Below are 15,950 nucleotides of genomic sequence, written 5' to 3' on the forward strand. Positions count from 1 at the left end.
CTGCAAGACACTGAATACTTTTCAAGCCTTGATTTGCGTTCGGGATATTGGCTAATTTCCATGCACGATGACGAACGAAAAAACGGCATTTGCAACCCCCGATTCCCCATACAAATTTAACGTGATGCCTTTCGGGCTCTGTAATGCACCCGCGACGTTTGAACACATGATCAACAGGGTCCTGCGTGGTCTAAAATAAAAGACGTGTTTCTGCTGCCTTGATGACATTGTCATTTTTTGATCAACGTTTTCTCAGCACATGAGGCGCTTGGATGACGTCCTAACATTCTTCGCCAGCGCGGTTCTGCAGCTCAACACCAAAGAAGGCCGTTTTGCCGCCAAATCCATCAAGGTTTTCGTGATGTCGTGAGCGAGAATGGTATTCGCCCTGACCCCAAAAAGATCGCTGCCGTCCTTCGATTTCCACGCCACAAGACCTAAGTATTTGCGACGTTTTCTTAGCCTCGCATCCTATTTTCGTCACTTCGTACGAAATTTCGCTTCAATAGCTGCGCCACTTCACAAACGACTTGCTTCTAATGCACCCTTTGTGTGGTTCGAGGAATATCAGTTGGCGTTAGACCTATTGAAGGAAGCTCTAACGTCAGAGCCTGTACTCTGCCATTTTGATGACACTGCCCCGACGCTCCTGCATCCCGACGCCAGCGGTTGCGGTATAGGCGCTGTTCTCCTCCAGCGCGAAAACTCTGGACAGGAAAGGATTATCGAATACGCCAGCCGAGTGCTTACTTCTACCGAAAAGAACTATATCATCAGTAAGAAGGAGTGCCTCACTCTGATTTGGTTCATACAAAACTTCAGTCTTTGTCTGTATGGCCTTCAATTCACCATTCTAACAGACCTTCACGCCTTATGCTGGCTTTCTACAATGAAGAACTTGTCCGGAAGCTTGGGTCGTTAGATTTAACGCTTATAGGAGTATCAGTTTCAGATTATATATAAATCTGGCAAAAAATATCTAGACGCCGACGCCTTTCTCGTTGCCCACTACCTATGACTTCGTTCGACACTGCAGCTTCTATCTCCAACGACACCAGTGCGGACGTGACTCCCAGTTCTGTCGCCTTGCCCACCTCGCTATACCAGCCGCCAATCGACATTGACCAACTCTTCAGTTCTCGCCAGCGGGCTGACCCGTACTCTCGGCGCATTATAGACCACCTCTCAGGAGCTACGCATCCACACAATGCACGGCTTCGTCGACAACTCGAGTACTTCAAGCTTCAGCACGGTGTGCTGTATAGTAAGATTTATCATCCTGATGGTCAACGCTGGGTACTTGTTCTGCCACGCGCTCTTCGACAACGTGTACTGAACAATTTTATTGATGATTCGACTGCTGGCCACCTCGGCTTCCACAAAACCTACGACCGCATTCGAAGCCGCTTTTATTAGCCTGGCCTTTCTACCAGCGTAGCAAAGTACGTGGGTTCCTGCTCTCCGTGCCAGCTTCGCAAACATTCGACGTCTCCTACTGCTGGTCAATTACAGCCAATGACGTGCCCTACAACACTTTTCGAGGTCGTCGGTATCGATATTCATGGGCCCCTTCCTAATACTGGTGCTAGAAATAGGTGGATAGTAACCGCTGTAGACCATCTGACACGCTACGCCGAGACAACTTCAGTAGCTACTTGTTCAGCATCGGAAGTTGCTGACTTTGTCCTTCAAGCCACAACTCTACGTCATGGTGCTCCTCGTGTACTTGTAAGTGACCGTGGAAAGGTGTTCGTATCACAACTTTTAGGTGAAGTTCTTCGCGTTTCTGATACTACACACAAGATGGCGTCTAGCTACGATCGTCAAACAAACGGTCTGATCGAGAGACTGCATCGAACCCTTGCCGACATGATCACCGTATACAATCAACCGGATCACAGAAACTGGGATAAACGTCTACTGCTCGTCACTTTCGCCTACAACGCTGCTGTTCGGCGCACAACCGGCTACTCACCTTTTTATGTCGTTTACGAACGTTCACCCACTTTCTTTAGCGACGTTTTCTTCTTAACCAGCAATGGCCCTCTATCACCGTCTTCTTGCGAAGAATATACTTCTCGCCTTGCCCAGTGCCGCCAGCGCACTCGTATAAACACGGAAGCTACGCAACAAGCAAGGAAGGCAGCTTACATCACCTCTCATCATGTGGTATCATTCCGACCAGGTGACGAGGTGCTGCTACTGACACCAATTCACACACCTGGTCTGTCCGTCAAGTTTTAGCCTGGATTCGTCGGCCCATATGTAGTTTTAGAACAGACTTCACCTGTCAGCTATCGTGTGGCACCTTTTGTCGTGACAACTGACCGCCGTTACCGCAGCACCGAAAATGTACACGTTTCCCGCATGAAGCTTTTCACACGACGTTCCCCGCCACCTTGACTACCCGCCCGCAGCGGCCAGGCTGGCCGCTTCCACGTGGCGGGAATTAGTGTAGGCATCTATTATGCGCTTCATCCTCATCTGAACAGCAGTCATTCATAATCATCTGTTCTGGCTGACAACCATCATCGTCTTTCAACGTGCGCTTCACTTCGGGTATGTTGCGCTTGTTCGTTCCCGAGGTCACGACCAATAAACCTCGTTACAACCGAGTCATCGAACGAGGTGGACGTGGATTGACGATCTCGGTCCTCTCCTCTCAATGCCTTATCGCTGGAGATCCGGTCAGGCTGCCACTTGAACCCTCAGTTCACCAACATGTCTCAGAGTGAGTGGGTGGACACCTTTTCTGCTCCCATCCCTGTGCCGCAAGCCCCTCTTCTTTACATCGTAAACAACCAGTGTGACCTTTTGATTTTCGCTGGTCTTGACGACGAAGATGTGGAGGACTGGCTCGATAACTACGAGCAACTAAGCGCAACTAATCACTGGGACGACTCTAATAAGCTCCGCCGAGTATCGCTTTTTCTCACGGGCGTTGCCAAGACATGGTTCTTGAACCATGAGATTGACTTCACCGACTGGCCTGCCTTCAAGCAGCAGCTTCACCAAGTATTCGGCACACCTGCCGTTTGGTCCGCTCTAGCGAAGACAACCCTAGATACTCGCCAACAACATCCCGGCGACTCGTACACATCGTACATAGAGGATGCCCTTGCGCTTTGCCGGCGCGTCACTTCTTCGATTTCCGAGTCAGAAAAACTGCGTCTCTGCTTGAAGGTCATCGTAAGCATTGCCTACAATGCCCTTGTTGCCCAGAATCTCTCTACTGTCGCTGACATCGTCTTTACGTGTCAGCGTCTCGACGAACTCGATTCTGTTCGCCTTCAGCAGGGCAATAGCAAACACCGTCCAGCAGACCGGGAACTGCGTGACATGATACGGGAGATGATACGCGAAGTACAATCAATGGGCTTCTCACCACCTTCTCCATCTCTCACGAAGCTTTCAATTATGGCCTTGCGTGACGTCTTAAGGGAGGAAACAACATCATTCACCGGTACAGCCCACGTACAGCCGCCTCCGTCCGGCCCTCCAACGTACGGGGAAGTTGCGGCCGCGCCTCCTCGCCACGTAAACTCTACGTTGCCGCTGCTATCGTTCAAGTCGGTTGCTGCTGCACCACCAATCAATCCACTTCCGGCCAATACCGCCCGACCCTCCGTCTGTCCTCTTGAGTGCGCCATCTCCCGGTGCGCCGAACGCCCTTTACTACCCGTCTTTGCGTCCGTCTCGCCCAACATGGTTTTACTGTGGATATCCTGGCCATATATCGTGCTTCTGCCGCAAGCGTCAGCAGGACGAGCATCGCACGTAAGACATGCGCGAACGGGACTTTTGCAGTGGGGATTCTTACGCCCGGCGTTATTTATCTGGACAGCAGCGGTCTCCATCTCCACTCGCATCAGCTGAGACACGGAACACTTACGTTCAAGACGGCGCCGATCACATTCGCCCTTTCATTCCTCCTCCTATCATCTTCGGCCAGCCTTGTTTATCACTGACAACTAGTTAGAAAACTAAATGATGCGGCTATCGGAGAAGAAACTGCATGTAACAGCAGGACTGATATTCTTCCCGCCCGCCCGTTCAACATGGTTTTTTTTATGGTGGAAGGAGATCTCGTGGTCGCTTTGGTGGGCACTGGTGCTACATTTTCTGTGATCAGATAAGATTTGTGCAATTTCCTAAAAGCGTAATGACACCTTATAATGGACCCACTCTAGTCGAAGCCCAGAGGAACACTATCCAACCTTTTGCTCTTTGTACTGTTCGTGTTTTTATCGATGACATCTTGCACTACATCTAGTTCACTGTGCTTACCTGATGCTCTCACCAGCAAGTTCTAGAGTGGGACTTACCTTCTTCTTCAGCCGCTATATGTTGTGATGAACGATTTCTGCACCTAATATGGACTCGTTGATTCCGCGCTGCGATTTCAAACGGTGTCGCCAAAAAGGTCACGGATCTTCTCTTCAAAGGAGTCCCAGCTTGTAATATCCGCTTCATGCGTCTCCAACCACACCCGCGTTGGGCCATCGAGGTAAAAAAGCACATTGGCAAGCATAAGAGTCAGGTCCCACCTATAGCGTGCGCTGACCCGTTCGTACCGGTTGATCCATTTGTCGTCGTCAACGCCATCCTGACCGGAAAATACACCGGGATCACGAGCAGTAGGTAGAACGACGTATGTAGAAGTCATGAAAAGGGCAGGTGTTGAAGACGATGGCTTTTCAATCTGTGACATGGTTGGACTTTTGATAATGTGGCCCTTGCGGAGCTTCGTGATGAAGACAGAGAAGTATCCAGCACGTCCACCACAAAAATGTTACGTAAAATGACATGAGGCGTGTCTATTTAGAATCTGTATTGAAACTGATGCGTATAGCGTCGACTAAAATGAAGGACAGCACGCACAACCAACAGACCACTTTGTCGTTATCGTCTTCTGTCCCCTGTTATGTCAGCTACGTAGTAATATTACCTAACGGTTCTCTCTTCTCGTTTGTAAATGCATATTTCCCAGCCTGGGTGCAAGACAAACGAAGTATAGATTACATGTTCTCTGCCTGCAGAAAAGATGTAATAACTACTGGAGACTTCAATTCACATCTTGTGGCTTTAAGTTTCAAAACACATTTAAGCGGAAAACGCATCTCATGATTATCATGCTTGCACCAGTCACATACCGTCGTTATCTATTGGCTTGACGTAATTCGAACTTTCACAGATGGTGGCGCTGCCATGTGGCAGCCGTCGTAACTGTCATTTGGGGGATGCCCGCGCAGCCAGTTCAACCCATCGTTCAGTCGGCCTCACTTTGGCGGTTCACTGGTGCTTTATATGTTGTCGCTGGCAATTTTTACGACGGTCGTTCTGAATTCAGTGGTGAACACTCAAAGTCGGACAGATACTACGAGTCGTAGAAGCGATTATTTACTCTTTATTGTTTGCTTGCTCAGCTACAAGGATCACGAAATGTGTTGGATGCCGCTGTGCCCACGCCGTGCCGTGAAAGGCGCGGTTTCCTGCTTTGCATGAGTGCGGCTGCTTGATCTTCCCTGGTCGAGGCACGAGCAGCGTTCACAAAGCTGTACGTGCTTTTCCTCACAGAGCCGACGACGTGCCCCGCATTCCAAACTTCTTTACCTTCAATAATACGCCGCACACGCATTTCTCAACTCGCAGTGTTGGACGTAATACATGCCAGAATCAATGACCTTCTCAGCGAAGCCTGGACAACACAGTAGCTGCAGCCGAAAATACTACGCTGTTCGAAGTCTCGGGCTCACCGGCGGCGGCTGCTGGCGCACCGTTTGCGTGATCCCCCAAAGGACAGCCATGTTGGGTTTGCACTAGCGCCCTCATTAGACGGCAAAAGTGTCGAATACCAAATTTGGCATATGTGAAGCTAGCGAAACGGCCGCGAACAGATCATCAGTGTGGCATGCAGTGATGTTGTTACATGGCACGCATGTCGTGATTATCATGTTTGAGTGTGTCATTTACCTATGTCGTCCCTTCGCGTCGCGTAATACCGAGTTTGGTAAACGTGAAGCGAGTGAAACAGCTGCGAGCGCATCACGAGGGTAGCATGTGGTCATGTTGTTATATGACACGCATATAATGTTTATCATATTTGCACCAGTAACATACCTTCCTCATCGATTCACGTCCCGTAATACCAAATTTCTTTCATGAGAAGCTTGCGAAACAGCCGTGAGTGCATCATGAGCATGGCATGTAGTCATGTTGTTACATGACACGCATCTCATGATTATCCTGTTTGCAGCAGTCACATACCTTCGTAATCCATTCAAGTCCCGTAGTACCAAATTTGGCATATGCAAAGCTAGTGAAACGGCCGCGACCACGTCATGAGTGTGGCATGTAGTCATGTTGTTACACGACACGCACATCATGATTTTGATTTTAGGGTCTGTCGCTTGTGTCCGCCATGCAGTCACGTCATACTATACCAGTTTTGAAACATTACATGTGAGCAAAACCACCGAAAGAGGTGCAAGACCCTGAAAGGTATTTATTGACATTCATGATACTCATGTGGTGGTTTTCTTGTTATGACTAGTCAAATATGTTCTTCATACAGTCGTGTTATGCCATACCAAGTTTGGTATCAATACCATAACTGAAATGACCAGGAGAGCTGAAAGTCGTAGGCGGCTAGATAGATAGATAGATACATAGATAGTTAGATAGATAGATAGATAGATAGATAGATGGATAGATAGATAGATAGATAGATAGATATAGATAGATAGATATAGATAGATAGATATATAGAGAGATAGATATAGATAGATAGATAGATAAATAGATAGATAGATAGATAGATAGATAGATAGATAGACAGATAGATAGATAGATAGATAGATACGCTCAAAATCGCCGAAGTTCGCATTGAAGTACTTCGCCTTCAAAATGACGCCTCTAATACTGCTGGAAAGAGAAGCGCAGTGTTTGTGTGCGGGTCTCCCAAAGTTTCTTGCAAACAACGGGTTGTATATGGAAGCTCGCCTAGATTCTCTGCTAAATAGATTTGAGATTCGTACTGTGCAAAAATTCTTAAATATATACAGTTCACATCAAAGACGATCATTTTACATTTCATTCAAGAAGCAACTTTATTGTTGTAAACACAATTTTATACTTCGAAACACCCCGCAAATCATATTTGGAGAAGCGAAGCGAATGTAAAAACTGCAGATATTGTGATGGCTGCAATCGCATTAGAGTGGACTTGTGTTCCCGTTTTCGCAAAGTGAGGACACCGTGTTGCCGCGAAGCGTATTGCGGATAGTGTTACGCATGCCGATACCACCGGCACGCGACCTTATCGTGGTCCAGGATGCACCGCGATTCATCTGCGAAGATCGTGGCCCGCACGTCGATCACTCGTTGAGTACGAGATAGCCCCAGATTCTACGACGACTGTATCTCGGATGGTGAACTCGCCTTGCAATCCAGTGGGGCATTTTGTTCTCCGACGGTTGTCGAACACGCTGTCCGCCACCCGCTAAGCCGATGTGTAGATTTTCCTTTAGTGGCGCAAGTCCACCAGATGAACGGATTCCCTTCTCTTTCTACGAGCCTCCCCGTCTCCTGTCTTCGGGCTACCCTCACTCTTACGTGACATCTGGTGGAGGTGCGGGGTATGTACAAGAACCACCTTAAAAAAGCCACTGCAGAGAACCAGGACGCTGAAGACACGGATACTCGAAGCAGCCGCCGTCTCCGAAACCTGCCACCTGAGCTGGGACTGTGACCACGAAAGGACGCTGCCACTGCCATCATGAGCAACCCGCAATCACCCAATCCTGTCATTCTGCAGCAGCCGCGGGTGCCCTCAAATTTCCATGTTTATGCCGCTGAAGACCCAGAAGAATGGCTAGACTAATTCGAGCGCGTGGCTACCATAAACAGGTGGGATGAAGAAATGAAGCTGCTATACGTTTACTTTTTCCTGGACAGCCCCGCCAAAACGTGGTATGAAAACCATTAGACCACACTGACCACCTGGGAATTTCTGAAGAATGAGGTGCTCAGGACCTTCACCAGCATCATGCGGAAATAAAGGGCCCAGCTGCTGCTAGAATCGAGGACCCAACAGCCCAATGAGACCCTAAACGTGTACGTCGAAGAAATGAAACGTGTATTTTGGTGAGCGGACCAAGACTTGACCAAAGACAAAAACGTCGAATACCTAATGCGAGGGGTGAAGGAGTCGCTTTTCGCCGGCCTCATAAGAAACCCCCCTAAAACAGTCGCCAAATTTACTGAAGAGGCGCACATCATAGAAAGGACCCTGGACGCCCGCCCTCGGCAATACAACCACCCGTTTCAGCTCAGCTTGCTCTACTCGGAACCGATCCGAGGTGGGCTTACCACCAACAATCTGCGGGAAGCTATTCGAGAAGTGGTTAAAGAACTACGCCGATTACTACCTTCTTCCCCCAGCCCCCCCAAGCAGCATCTCTCTTGAACATAGTGCGTGATGAAGTCCAGCAGGTGCTTGGCTCTTCATCAGCGACGACTGAAACAGAGGCCAAAGCAATGACTTACGGCGCTGCAGTGAACACTATGCCACCCCGACGAAACGAGCCCAGTCCTCGACGGTACCCTGCAGCCCCAACGGTAGCCGTCCGCCCTTCCCCGCCCAACCTACATACGAGTGACACCCAAGCCCAAGAAAATGCGACATCTGGGGAACTCCCGACGACCGTCCCCTATACTTTCACTGCGGTGAGGCCGGCCACATTCTTCGACACTGCCCCTACAGGCGGATGGGACTGCATGGCTTCTCATCTCGGGCACCACGGCCACGCCCTGGACAACGACCTCCGGCCATCGAAGACTACTTGCGCCATACAGAATACTTGTCCATCCGTTCTCCATCACCGCCATCTCCACGCTTCGCGTCACCGAACCGCAGTGACAAAGAACGAAGAAGGTCCCCAAGCCCTTGTAGGGGAAACTAAAACCAGCAACCTTTGGAGGTGAGGTTGCTTCAAGAGGAAAAGCTGAAGACCCTCATCCGACGGCCGTATATGACGACAGCACATCATCTATGACGACGACAACGCACAACAACCGAAGCCACGAGAGGAAGCGAAACGAAGCAACAAGACAAAGCGTGACCCGAACCCGAAACAAACGCGCAACTCCAGCCCACGTGTAACCGATCTTGAACGATCTATCGACGGCCCCCCCGGTAACTGCGTTGATTGACACAGGGGCTGACTACTCAGTCATCAGCGGGCCATTGAGAGCAAAACTGAAGAAGGTTAAGACGGCTTGGGATGGCCCGCAGATCCGCACAGCAGGAGGCCACCTCCTCACCCCATCGAGGCGATGTACTGCAAGGGTGACATTCGATGGTCAAACATACCTTGCGACTTTCTTGGTGCTGCCACAGTGCTCCCGTGATGTCGTTCTCGGCATCGACTTCGTGACTCAACATCACGGGGTTATCGCCCTGGCATCCAGATCCATCAAACTTTCCTCGGGTGAAGCCATAAATTCATACTCGGCACCACATAATCGCGCAGCCCTCCGTGTGCTCGAAAATGACGTGAGCGTCCCATTCCGATCAACCACCCTAATCACCGTAACCACTAGTACTGCCGAAAATGCCAATGGCGTCGTCGAAGTTAACATACAGCTTTTGCTTGGCCGTGATATCGAATAGCAAGAGGCACTGCGGACTTCCGGAATGGACAGGGCCCAGTGCTGGTAACAAATTTCAGCCAAGAACACCGTCACCTGGCCAAAGGCACGACCATTGCCTTTCTCGATGAAATTGCTGAAGTCAGTGACGCCCTCACCCTTTCGAATCCAGAGACCATCACCCCACAGAGCCACATTTCGCAGCTGTCATTCGACATTAACCCTTCCTTGCCTCAATGCAAGCAGCAACATCTCCAGAACCTTCTTACACGTTATGACGACTGTTTCGCCACTTCTTCATAGGTCCGACCAACTTTACTCGCAAAGCACCGAATAGTAACACAAGAAGACATTCGCCCTCTCCATCAAAGCCTTTATCGTGTGTTAGCACGTGAACGCCAAGCCATCCGAGAGCAAGTTCAGGAAATGTTACACGACGATGTAATTCAGCCATCGAAAAACCCATGGGCAGCACCGGTCCTCCTTGTCAAAAAAAAAAGACGGAAGTCTTAGGTTTTGCGTCAATTACCGACGGTTGAATAGTGTAACCAAGAAAGACGTGTACGCTTTACCAAGGATCAACGATACCTAAGATCGTCTTAGAGATGCAAAGTACTTCTCGTCTATTGATCTGAAAACAGGGTACTGGCAAATTCAGGTTGATGAAAGAGACCGAGAAAAGACCGCCTTCATCACGCCGGATGGATTGTATGAGTTCAAAGTGATGCTATTTGGACTTTGTTCCGCTCCAGCAACCTTCGAGCGTCTAATGGACACAGAATAGGCAGGCCTCAAGTGGCAAATATGTCTCGTATACCTTAACGATGTGGTCGTCTTCGCCTCCAACTTTAGCGACCACCTGAAAAGACTCCGGACGGTACTGGACACAATTAGGTCATCAGGGCTGACACTAAAGCAAGAAAAATGCCATTTTGCCTATGAAGAACTACAGTTCTTTGGCCATATTATAAGCAAAGATGGTGTACGTTTACACCTCGGCACTTAACGCGTTGTTTAAGCAAAAACGACGCATGAAACGTAATCATAGCTACAGATATAAGTGCGAACTAACAAGTGCCCCAGTGATTACTTCTCTCTGTTTGAAAAGCGCGCTCTTTGCGCAAATGGGGCCTGTCCCGAGAGCGAAGGGATCTTTGTGCGCCCGGCCACTAAACGCAAACGTTCCGGTAAAAGTCGAAGGCGCGCGATTTTCTCGGTCGCAATTTGAAACCATGCACGAGCAACAAAATATATTTTATATGTTTCGCGCTGCCCGCGCGCGTGGTTGATTCCCGTCTCTTAGATGCGCCGCGCAGCGCCAGCTTAGGTGACGTGCAAACGTGTGCCAGCGCCATCTGGCGGTTTCCTCCCAAGGCGTTACGCGCTAGCCGGCGCGTTCATCACACTTCCCTATTCTAGCCACTGTACCTCCACGACAAGTTAAGTGCGCTGCTAAAACTCCTTCCCTCCGCAGAGGAAAGCGCGCGTGGGAGATAAGCACGCATCGGCGCATCACACAAGACCTGCCATTTTAGACTACGGAAACTGTACCTTAGGGGTGTTGTATCAAAATAACATGAAGATACGTAGCAGCAGCGTATTGAACTGCAAAACCGCGAGGCGAGACGGCGCTGGTAGAAATATCATCTTCAATAAAGAGATGCATATTTTTGCTGCAGGTGGGAAACTCGTTGCTGGTTCGCGCTTCTCGTTTCCTTTGGTATTTTGTTTATTCTCGTTGCTAAGTCGTAGTTCGCCAGTGTAATTATTGCCAGGTGACCCAACTGGCCTCAACTGGCAAAAACAACGTAGGGCCTGAACAAAACATGCCACTTAAACATATCAGAGCTTTCAACCCATATGTAAACATTCTTCAAAGCTAACAACTATATACATATAACTGAACATCAAGATCACTGAATGAAGGTCGTTCTCACTGTGCTGCGGCATTCGAGTTTAATAGCGTGGCTTCAGGACAAGGGTCTGATTCTGCCATTAAATGCGGCGCTTGCCCTGTAGTATTGATCTTGAAGTGAACTGAATGCATGATGTGGAATAAGGAGGGAAACTTGCGCATTGCCGATAGATAGCTCTCACAGTGAGAGCAATGTAGTTTTGCTGAATTTGTTAAATAAACATTTGCGGAGGCGTGCAGTTTTGAATCTTTCTCGCTCTGCAATGCTACATTCAGTACTTCAAAATTGTGCAATGTCACGTCGTGTCGACAGGGTAGGCACTAGTTTTATTTCTCAACCGTGAGTACATATTGTAGGTAATATGTATTTACGTGATCGGCCTAAAATATTTCAGGCTTGCTAGATTTATTGTTAGAGTTCAGTTACACAAATACTAAAGCTAGCATTTCTCCTCACAGGCAATGAATAGCCTGCTGAGAATGCAGCTAACATGAAGCTGAAGAAACAGAGTATGAGGTGTGTGCTTCAAAATTGGAAAGGCCCAATTTTAAGAAAATAAGCTTTAGACAAGCAATGTACATTTTTGTTGTTTGTATACTTGCGCTAGAAAGCTGAAGTTGTTTTCTTCATCCTACTTTTTGAGGTTAGGACTTGAAATACATACTATCTTGCAGTGCGGCTGTGAATAAGTCAAGATAACGTATGTTTCAACTACCTGTGTGATTTCGTAGATTTTTTTCATGGCGGTAGTGCACAGAACTTCACTTCGTAGTGGTAGACACTATAGCTATGACAATTTAATTTAGAGAAGCAAATGTGCTAAAATATCTGGGACGTTTTTCTGCTAATAAATAAAAGAAGTACCACATCCAATGAACACAATCTTGCTCATTACGACAGCATTCACGCCTTTGAGGAAGCTGTGCTGCAAGTGCTTATCACCTTTATGATTTAATATTTTAGAAGTCAATTGAACATATCCGCAAAGCTAAAGCAATTGAGTGAAATCTTATGAGCTTTGATGCATCTTTTTGTAAATTTGTATGAGCTAAACTCAGTTAATTCCCACAAACCGATTCTGGGAGTAGTTAGTAAACTGTCACAAGGGCACAACTAAATGTCGGAAAGCGTCTTAATGCCCGTCACTGCGGGGTTGTTTATTTTGCAATGCAATTATTAATTCTGATGATTCACATGCCAACTATAATGTGATCATGAGTCTTACAATAGTGGACAAATTTAGATTGATTCTGGCTTCCAGGTGTCAAAAGAAATAACATTGTTGGTTAGAAGTGTGGCAGTTTAGGCTAGTTGGTATGACATGACGATAGATCTAGCACGAAAACAGAACGCGCTATAACTATCGTCATTGTAGGCTCGCCGGAGACAAGACATTGTCAAAACATTTTCTGTGACACCTCGTGTTCACAGATTTTTTCATATTTTCAAGCTTCCATCTTTTGAAGGTGAGTTTAGTTCACCTGCACCAACGAGAACTTTTCACAGCTGTGCACGAAAAGTTCAGAACTTGTGCAGCACAAGTTCAGCAGTGCGGCATCACAAGTGAATGACAAGGTGCCGAGAAGATGGAATTCTTATTTTTGTTCGCTTATCCTAATGAGGTACAAACATCTTGGCAAAACAGGCCGCGTTTGTAGAGGCAGGTATGGCACCTAGTTCTAATGCTATGTTCTTTGTTGAGCTGTGCGTGCGGCTGCACCAAACCAGCGCCATCAGAGTAGAAGGCACAGGAAAATCATGAACTAGTGTTAGTAGTGTGCCTCTGCTGCGCTTTTTGAAATGAATCGCATGGTTTAGATGATGTCTTTGCTGTACTACTGAAACCAATGGCGAGGTGCAGCACTTTGTAAAATGGATCATGTGGAGCAGGTGAATCGAACAAACCCTTAAGCACGCAAGCGTCTTCGCATTTCACCCTCATCGAAATACGGCCACTGTGGCTGGGATCAAACCTGTGTGTTGAGCTCAGCAGTGCCACACAATCTAACTAATAGTGTTACAGTTTCAACGTTATTGAAGTGTAGATTCCATACCACGGTGGACGGCCAATGTTTGTGGCCAATGTAAAGCACCCCTCCACGATATGCGCGGTAAAGCATTCACAAATACAGTATTGCATGTATGAGGTTCGAGGTGACCTGTTGTAGTGGACGTTCAGATGTTTCAACGCGCTTGCAGAGTGGAAATACGGGGGTAGACAGCCTGTCGTGGCATGGCAGTCTGGAAAAACAAGTAACATCACCAGATATCAATACATGAAATTTTCCAAAATAAACAAATGAGCTGAGGTAACTAGGAATTAGCAGTATTTTAAACATATTTGTATTAGTACCCCATAACACATGTATCACTCGAGGCTGCTTCTTCACAAGGCATGTCATGTAGCAGGTTCCTTGCTATTGTACACAGCTGCTTCTATGTCGGCTAGGCCAGAAGGCTGTGGCAGAAAAAGAAGTATTTCTGATTTAAGTGACGCTTTCTTTGTTACACTAGTGCAAAACCACGCGCATAATTATGTGATGCTTCTCAAGTGCGACTGCGGAAAATATTAACCCCTTGGTTTTTGGCACATATATATAGGCTAGCTACGAAGACACATGCGAGAGGAGAGAGAAACAACATTTATTTACGCATCCGGCGTGCGGGAAGTCACCGGCCACGCAGGGCGCGGGTATATGCGAGGCGACAGCGATGTATTTGCCTTCTTTCATCGCAACGGCCTGGTTTGTGTTACCTGGCTATAGAATTTCAGAATTAACTATTGAGTCAGTGACTCGTTCCTAGGTGAAGCCACGCCGCAAGTAACGCACGTTTTTTCGGTGACTGATTGTGACGTTAAAAAATTTTGAAATTTATTATTGCAGTGCGCTGCCGCTGTGTGACGCCTACGCAGTACTCACCAGCCAGTAATTCTCGGGCTTGCAACGGGCGTTCATGCGTTGAAAACTTCAACAGTCGCTTCGTTACCAAGAGGTCACTTGAATTTCCCTCGCGAGAGCACTTGAAAGTGTCAAAATAAACAGGAAGAAAGCGAGTGTGTTTACCGGCAGTGACTCGAAATATTTACAGCGAAACCAAACAGTGCAAGACAAGCCAAACAGTACTGTGAGCCGTTAGCCGTCGCTACCGTTGGCCGCCGTATATTTTGAAATGAGGATAGTGATGTCGACAGGCTGCTGTTGACTACGAGTCAGCTGGAGCAAAAGCTATTACGAAAATTTGATGACGCAGCACATGTTTAGGAAATACTACTTGCTATAAGAACAAGCCTTTTTTTATGCATAGCGGTTTGCGAAGATGTAGTATTTATTCATTTTGGAATTGAAACTTGGCCCCGCTGAGGGCGCCCTTCAAGAAAGTACAATAGCGCTAGTGGCGAGAGGTTAGTATATCCACTCGGGGTGTTTGAAGCAGAAACGCGCCGTGGTTGATGTTTTCGCCTCCTACAGGTGATCACTTGAACTCGAGAGTTTCCGGGGACTGGGCGCATCGCGTTGAGGTGGGTGCCGACCTTTACTACGAGGTAGAGTTCCTAAGGGCTCATCGATGCGCCGGCTCATCTCAGTTGGAGGGTGGAGACAACTGCGTTGTCTGCTACAGAATCTGCCATTACGATGCCTTCTTAGGAAGCCAACCATAGCCACGATGGCCGGCCAAAAAGCGTTGCGTGGCTGCATACAGGGCTTGTTTCGTCAAAACGTGTGGTACTCAAACGACATAAAAAATACAAAGTATTCGCATTGGGAGTGAAAAGATCTTCGATTTCTACTCCCTAGCTTTCATTTTTAAAGTGAGGTTAGCAGCTGGAGTTGCGCGCAGCAGAGAAATACTATCGAAGCCAGCTGCGCTGGCAATTTCATTTAGCGTCCTTCTAGACTAGTTGGTAACTATTTATGTAGGTTAAAGATGTGAAACACACGCACCTAAGTCACATTAGCTTTTAATGTGTCTGTGTGTTGTGTGCCTTCTACAAAAGGGTAAATATAGTTTGGCATTTGCCACCTGGCTGAAAAAAAGAATAAAAAGTACATGCTCTCGTGAGAAATCAGAAAAATTACACCAAACCCACAGAGCGAATAATCATGTGTGGAACGAAGCGTCTATCCGTGTGTGATTGTTAACGGACGTTCGTCACGATGTTTGTTGATAGTGGACGAGAAAGGATTAACATGAACTTTTTATTTCATGGCATGGGTGGAACGGCTGACGACGCACGGATACGCTACCGTGTGCAGCGCCGTTGAGTCGGACGTCGCGGCCAACCCAGCAGTCAGGGTCGCAACTCCGGAGGTCCAGGATCAGGCCACGGCTCACGAGGACCAATCCCGGTAGGCCTCGCCCGCGAACCTGCTCGCGGCCACT

This window comes from Rhipicephalus microplus, chromosome 3, assembly GCF_043290135.1.
Source record: "Rhipicephalus microplus isolate Deutch F79 chromosome 3, USDA_Rmic, whole genome shotgun sequence".
In the NCBI taxonomy this organism is placed as follows: domain Eukaryota; kingdom Metazoa; phylum Arthropoda; class Arachnida; order Ixodida; family Ixodidae; genus Rhipicephalus; species Rhipicephalus microplus.